The sequence below is a fragment of the Labrus mixtus genome, chromosome 9, assembly GCF_963584025.1.
Source record: "Labrus mixtus chromosome 9, fLabMix1.1, whole genome shotgun sequence".
NCBI lineage: Eukaryota > Metazoa > Chordata > Actinopteri > Labriformes > Labridae > Labrus > Labrus mixtus.
The window spans coordinates 23489816-23498159 of NC_083620.1; positions in this window are offsets into that span (position 1 = coordinate 23489816).

An 8344-nucleotide genomic window follows, 5' to 3' on the forward strand; every position below is an offset into this window, starting at 1 on the left:
CTAGCCTGATCTATATTTAAAATTGTTCAGTTATATGTGGCGGATGATGGGTTTTGTAATGCCCTCAGATTGTGCAAAGTGAGAGACTTCATCATCAAAGGTAAACTTAATTTTGACATTGGTCTTAAGTTAAACTTTTGTGACGTCCCCTACTTTCTGTGCGGCGGTCTGTAAATGTAAATATCCTTTCTACCAGGTGCCAAAGTAACCAATTGTCATATCGGATCTGGAGCCCCTGGGCACATTGCTCCTCAGAGGATATAAAAGCCTACTTCTGGTGCCACACACGCTCTCTCTCTCAGCCAGATCCCCATCTGCACCATTCTGTTTAGTTTAGCTGTTCTTTGTGTTTGTGCATTCTTCAGCACCCTTCACCACACCATGCTTACACATGCATAAATGCTACCCTGATCATAGCGACCAAACACACCTCATAAACATCTTTTTCTTTGATTTATTCTCTTCATTTTGTAATAATGTACTAATTTAATTAGCTAACTTGTCTTTTTGCATGGCCCATAAACCGGGTTATGGCACATTTGATAAATAATCTGTTCTAGGATCATGACTATGCATACTTCAATTGTAGGCGTTTTTTTCCCCAGATTTGTGAATGAGGTTTTCATTACAGAAGAAAACTTGTGAAAATGTTGTGTTAGAAATAAGTGTATATGGTTGTGTGTATGTGTGTGTTGACCTATGTGTGCTATTAGAGCTGAACAGTTAATGGCAGTTTCATCATTGTGCTGATGTGGGCATCGGGAACGGGTGGATCGCAGATTTCTGAATTGGTCTTAATGAATCGGGGATGGCTGGTATTAATGGGCTAGCAGGGCTAAGCGCTCCATTTCTTAAGATGAGATAAAGATAAGATAAGATATACTTTATTCATCCCAGCAGGGAAATGTAGGTGTTCCAGCAGCCAGCATACAAACAAACACACAACACAACACAACACAACACAACACAACACAACACAACACAACACAAGACAACACAACACAACACATACATACATACATACATACATACATACATACATAGCACCCATACAAAAAACATGAGCCCACAATACATAGCCAGGATAAAAAAGTGCTATGGATGGTCCATGTGCATAAGTAATATATACAATATACTAATTAATTCTTAATACTATTTCTTAATTTATACAATAAAGGTGAGAAAATGTTCTTCAAATAACTTACATTATAGATAGATTGTTTTAAATTTTGAGTAGCAAACAAACCTAATAGTTACAAGAAAAATGTGATATCTCTAGATAGTGTATATGTTTCACAGCCTAATCTATGTAGTAATGATTTACTGGTGTCATTACACCACGCAAAACACATTCAGCTCACAGACTTTCAACTTTTGACCAATGACACAAATGTTGTGATACAGACTGTCGGGATGCTAAGAAACTAGCATGTTGATGTTTGTTTTCTTGTTTCTTCTGTTTTATGTTGTTTGTAAATTTTCATCTTTTTTTTTTTTACATCTTTTTTTTCTACAATACTCAAAAAATGTGTGAGCGTATCAGACTATAGGATGTTGACGCTGAAAACGTTTAACGCTGAAAAAGGTTAAGAAAACTCTGAGGATGAATAAAGTTTCCCCGGACTCGTTTCTACAACTCCTCATGCTTTCCTGGTGAGGGATGGGCTTCACTTCAATGTCCAATAAGATGCGTATTTAAAGGGCACAGTTCTTCAGACAATGAACAGATACACATGACATCTTTATTTCTGTATGTAGCTAAGGATTACAACACTAGAACTTCCCTCATAGGCTGTACACCTAGATGTCAGTCTTTGGTCGCTTGATTTAATGAAAAAAATGTGTATCCAGTTTTGACTAAAAATTGTTTTTATTAAAAACTGTCATTAAATAAAAAAACAAATAAACAAACCGTTATAACACAGAGCACAACATGGGAAACAAATAAAGAAACCATTCAAGGTTTTTGGTTTCTCTGATTTTTAAAACACTGCAGAGATGAAAGCAGAAAACCCTGAATTCTCAAAAACTCTTAAACTAGGCACTTGAGTTTTTACACCAAACTGCAAAAATAACGAGACTTTCCACAGCATCCACTTTGTTGCGGATAAGTTTGTGTTTCTAATTATGAGTACCTAAAAGAAAGGTTGGCAAAAGTGTAATTCCCCAGTTTGATGTTTTGAACTGCTTCATGCACGACATTCAGTGAGCTGTTTTGTATTGGCATCTCCAGAAGGAACTGTTTACCATTTCTAACTACTCAGTGCTGTTTCTTGTTATGCGAATGTTTGCTCATGAGCGTGACCATATGGATCATGTGACCCTTCGACAAATTGTTGGTGAAGTTTGCAGCCTTGAGGGCTCATGCCTAACCCACAAATACAGAACAACAGTCTTTGAATGTAGGCCTATATCCTATTTCTGTAAAGCAAAAACACCAAATCACAGAAAAACAAATCCTGCTGATATCTTAAAGAAGAAAGTCTGTGCTCAGACCATCAACGTAATACAGTTACTCAAAGGATCCCCAGCACTTTCTAGTTCATGCAGAGCATTAGTAGCCTGACACTTCATCACGTCAATGTGTGCATTCGGTTTCCCCTTCTACATGGACTTGATTTAAAGAAGTTACATGGAAACTTTTAATTTATTTGTATTTTCTGAACTCACAGGCTCCAGTGACTACTTGCTACATGTCTTTATTCACTACTCAGTAGTGGTTATCTTTGGTTTCTGTGTTGATGTTGATTGACAGGTTCTGAGGGAATTGTGAAACAACACAATTTTAGCTCCCTCTGCTATAAATACAAGAATATAATTTATCGCTGATGGGAGGGTGTGGGTCATTTTGTTTCCTGTGGAACTCACCGAAAGCTTCACATGGGCCAAAGAAAATGATCACTGCAAGTGACTCATAGCAGAGAAAAATAGTTTCCACAGTTATATATTATTTCACTTTATGTCACTCACTCAGAATCAGTTCTCAGTCCTGTTGGTTGTGATCTGCCGGTGTGGTCACGACATGAAGTGGAGTTCTGTGAGGTGAAAAATGAAGGAATTCAGGCGGCCTGCTCTGTGCTGACCCTGATAGTGATTGTTCACTTCACTGCCAAGGCCCATTGCTATGGTGTGTTTCAAAATGACAGACCAAAAAGAGTCAACAGTTTCAGAAATGTCTCAAGTGACAGCATTGTGAAGAGTGGAGTAATGGGATTAGAGGCTTTTCCCCCTCTTCTAAAAGAACCGTTTGCTTGAACAATTTAATTGTTCAGGGAATTCCAGGTCATCTCTCTCAATGCTGTGCATTCCTCTCCTACACAACAGAACGCATTCCTGAGGAATAAAAGTGATCTCCATCAGAATCAGTCGGACTCCCTACAATGTCTGAGGAATGTCGTTCTGCAGGAAAACGACGTGCTGGACTTTGTGATTGATAGTCTATTAATTAGAAAGAATTCTCTTTTTTTCTGAAGTGGGTGTCATTGTTATAAGCCAGACTTAAGAGTGGAAGACAGAGCTCAACATTTGAAGTGTTTGAAGAAACTAAATTTGAAGGATAAAGAACGTTATAAATGTATATCTTTGGTTGTTTGCTGTAAATACAGATAGGTTTAAGTAAAGGGATCAGTTTATAATCAACAGCTGAAGCACCCAAAGTTTTATTTCCAAACCACATTGACTCGATATCATGCCGGAAGAAAAATTATTCTGCTGATGAATCCCAAGCTTGGCAGACCATTTTTTTTTTTTGTAGCTCAGTTTATTTCCAACCCAAGAAGAGAATCACTTGAGGGAAGTATCGGTTTCATTGATTTTCTTGTCATTTATAATCTTTTCCTGAGAATGTTGCAACAAATTCATAGGCAGATACATGAATACATAATACATGACCCTGAATAACAGTAGCTGAATATAAAGTGCTCATTTTGTTTACTATTTCTCATTAATATTCAATGATCTCATTAGCTTTGGTTACCATTTAAATGTGAAATGTCTTCTTTAAGTTCTCCAGATCTGACCAGGCAAATCCAGGATTAATACAACAAATACACCAACAAACAACAAATGTGCTCAGGAATCCAGCGTGCAAAGCTCAGAGCTGTTTTGCAGCAGCTTTAAACTGTTTAAAGGTGTATTTCCCTCTGTTTCTCCATACATGGACATATTTTTACTGTCCACATGCAATATGTAGGAGAGAGCAAAGTAGTTGCAGGCGCTCGCTGTCTTTGTCGTCAGAGAATGCATGAGAAACACAATATTGTTGTGGTTTGTCATGGACTGTTGTTCAGTCTTTTTTTTAATGCACACAAGCACAAGCAGACCTTCTTTGTCAGCAGAGCTCTGTTTTCTCTCTCCGCAGTCACACGAGTCTCACCTGGGACTCACAGAGCTCACAGCATCATCTGTTTCACTATGACAGATGGTCCTTGCTCTATCTTTGTTTACAGGCTAGACTATGAGATCACAGTTTTAATACAAAAAAAAAGAACAAACAAATTAAAACACTAAAAATGATCCATGAAGGCACATATAATCCTTTGTTGGGTTACTTCAACAGAAATGAGTTTATTTCATGTTTTTAAATGCATCTGTGGGCAAAATAAAACATTTATTGGACACAGGTTGCAGCAAACTAAACATTTAGTTTTATGGACTGTTAATCTACGCTGTCTGGACCCTCATGTGTCCATCAGAGAGACAAACACATCATTTATAGTCACTATCATCAGCTATACTTACTCACATTAAGTTAATGGATATCATGTTGTTTGAAATAAAATGAACATGTGCGGCTTGAGTTCAGAGTCCTGGCTCAGATTTCTTTACATGAAAGATTTATTGATGTAATTTTTTGGAGTCAGGAAGCCATAACACTGAACAGAAACCTAAAAGATCTTTAACATCATGATTAACCAGAGGATGACAAAAAGCTGGTACTCCAGAATTTTATTAACCAAATGCAAACCACCTGTGCACTCATACCTAACTTTAAAGAATTGTGTACATACAAGACACATGAAGAGGTAGATATAAGTGTGCTTTACAAGATAGTGCTACTGAAAATAATCTTTAACTTGTCCAAGAGCTGACTTCACGTCTTCTCATCCATCAAGTGTATGAAGTGCATTTATTTAAATGTTACAAAAGAGCTCATATTTCCCCAAATGCACAGCAATCTAGAGGAAATGGTCCACGAGTGCTTCTGGTTAATGTTTCAACTCAATAAAAGTCCACATTAGACCTCTGCTCAAGCACATGCCCAGCCCCCCAAACCATCAACTGTGGTTCTACTTTAAATACCCAACACTTTCCACCTTTCCTTAAAAATATGATTAAATATTAAACAGCCCCTTTGTTTGGATCAGGAGGGACTGCTATAGAGAAAGAAGGCGTAGTTCATATTTTTATATTTTTATAATTAACTATGTGAGAATAAAAGAGAGCTGAATGAAATGCATGCTTATTGTTTCAGGAAACAAATGATAGTATTGACAACGCCAGTCTCTACCCAATGGACCAGACAACTCAACCATGACACTCAGAATATTAATAAATATCAGGGCTGTTCTGTGACTGTTTTCTAAGTCTTGATGAAATTCAGACTCGCATTCTTGCATGCTTCGAGAGAAAACATTCAAAACCCTTTTTTGTTACCGAAGGCACATTTTCAAATGCAAACAACAAAAATTTTCTGAGTTTAACAAAAACAACACAGACTTCAATGATTTGAGGGTCTGATGCTCTTCTCAAAAATTCAGATTAGTGGAAAAGAAAAGTCATAAATTGTGAAGTATGAGGATGTACGACCAGTTGGATCCTCATGAGCTTCTCACTCCATAAATAATGCATGAAGTAGCTCAATAATTACGTATTTAATCCCATTTTATTGCCTTGCATGTATCAGGTTTGAAGCACTTTGTTGTGGTTGAAGTGAATTAATCTGGCAAAGGGCCTGTCACACAGTTAACTTTAATCATGATTACACTTGATCTGTTTATTATTTCTTCCATGGACTCTCAGCACAGCTAAAGGAGCCAAGCTCTGTGGTTTCCCCTCTAATCCACGGTCAAATGTCACTAAAATAGCCATCACAGAAAAATGGCAGAGACCACAAACTTATGATGTGGACAACATCTTACCTCAAAGTAGAACTGCAGATCTGTCCGCCATTACAGCACCTTGGCTTTTTTTTTTTTTTATCAGCGTCTCCGCCTATGACTCATAGGCGCAGCGTAGTATAGATGCTCTCCACGAGTGAAGATGAGGAGCTGAACTCAGTGGATTCTCTGTGCTGGGCAATCATATGCATGGAAAGAGATATGAAAAGTTCAATAAGTAACCCATGGTTAAAATTGATGCATATAAAGTGTAAGGATGTAAAGGGCAACATGTGAGTAAGAAAGTGAAACTATATGTTTGAATGGAACTAAAGTGCTAAATTAGATGCTCCGCTGGTGTTTTGGTGCAATCTATCCACAGTGCAATACCTTGTGTGCTACAAAAACAAACAAAAACAAATGAATCATCTTGACATTTTCTTCAGGACTCAACATTTGTCAAAGTCAGATTATACAGTTCTGTCTAAAAAAACTTTGAATAGCATGCTGTCTGCAGGATATTTGACCATCCATTGTCACGTCGACAGGCAGTGTTTATGAAAGATTTCAGATGTATTTGCACAAAATCAAAACACAAAGGTTTTTCTCAATAGTAATACATCTTGATAAGACAACAAATCAAATGTTTCTTTTCTAAACGCACTGGGACAGGCTGTGAAGATTGTGAGTCCAAGTCATATTTTGCAAATATAAACTCCTTTGTCCTGCTGCTACTGGACTCCTTTCCGAGAGAGTATTTCTATTTTATCATCATTTCAATCATTGTTTTGTTTCTTTGCACTTAAATACACTGATGAGTAAACAAATCCATGCATTATGTGATTTAGTTTGCGTTGCCTGTCGGTTTGTCAGATTGAATGACAGTGAAGCACAGAGACAGATGGCGCAGGTGACAGAGATGCTTCAGCGTGAAGTAAAGCTGTAGGCTACTCACCCAGTAAAAAAAAAAAAGAGGAGTGTACATGTGGATCGGAGTGCATGTGTGCATGTGCGTGTGGTTTAGTGTGTTCAGTGTGTGTGATGTCTGTGTGAGTTCTCCTCCTCTTCCTCTGCTGTCACAGTAATAATGAGTTGCTGGCAGAGCTGGAACTCATTCCACTCGGTGATACAGGAGTTCACAGACTCTGCAGACAGAACTGGGTTGCTTGGAGGTGAAAAAGAAAAAAAGGTTCAGCTCGTAAAAATGTTGAACTACGGCGGGATTGACATTGACCAAACTTTTTTTCTGAAAGTTTTATTACTCTACATCATCACAAATAGAGTGACAGTCACAGCATGTCAATTCTATTCATAGAATCACTCTATTATACTGTCACTGTATGTGCATGTGAGTTTACTATATATTACACAACTTTATCTGTTATTGCCAACAAGACTCATATTTCATGAATAATGACAAAAATCAATCAACCTTAAAAAAGACTGCAGGATGATCAGGTTCATGCATGTACTCCCCTTTCATTAAATATGATCGTTGACACAGCTCGGTCCCCCGTTGTTTTTTGTTTAGAGGCTCTAAATGCAAAGTGATGAGGGTTTAATAACTCAGTGATCGACAGGAGAGATAAACAGGGTTAAGACTCTCGCACCATTAGAGATTAAAGCACGGCTCCTCTGAGGGAGCAGAGAGCAGAGATGTAGGCCGTGCTCCTTTGTAGAGTCGCAAGATGTGAGGGAAAGTTAGGGGCATTGATTCTTTTCTAGACTCAGATGAAAAACACCCGCAGGAGGTCTTTTGACTTCAAACATCTGAAGGAAAACTGTCTGTCTGTGTGAAAGCTGTGTCTCCACACGATGCCGTGGTTGTGTTATGAAACACAGGTGACTAAAAGAGAGGGGCTTCGCTACACCTGAGTGCCTGGAAATATAAGACATCCAACTATTAAACTGAATTATAAAAGGAAGTAAAGAAAATGATGTTCAAAATGTAAAAACCTTTGCCTGATTAAATCTGAAGTCTAACATTTCAGAGCTCTTCTCCACTCAGGTTAAAGCCATAGAAATGTGTTGCAATATGCATAAGGTACCAGCACCCTTATCTAGACTTTCATGTTTTTTTTTTAAACCTTAAATCAGGTTATTTCAACCCGGGAGGCAGCTCTGTGATAAACCACGTTGAACTGAGCAAATTGTTACTGATTTACACTTCCCTTTTGCAGAGGATGGTGGCACCAAAGTTCAGCAATAACCTGGCTCTCCACTGTGCAGCCGGTGTGTCTCCCTGT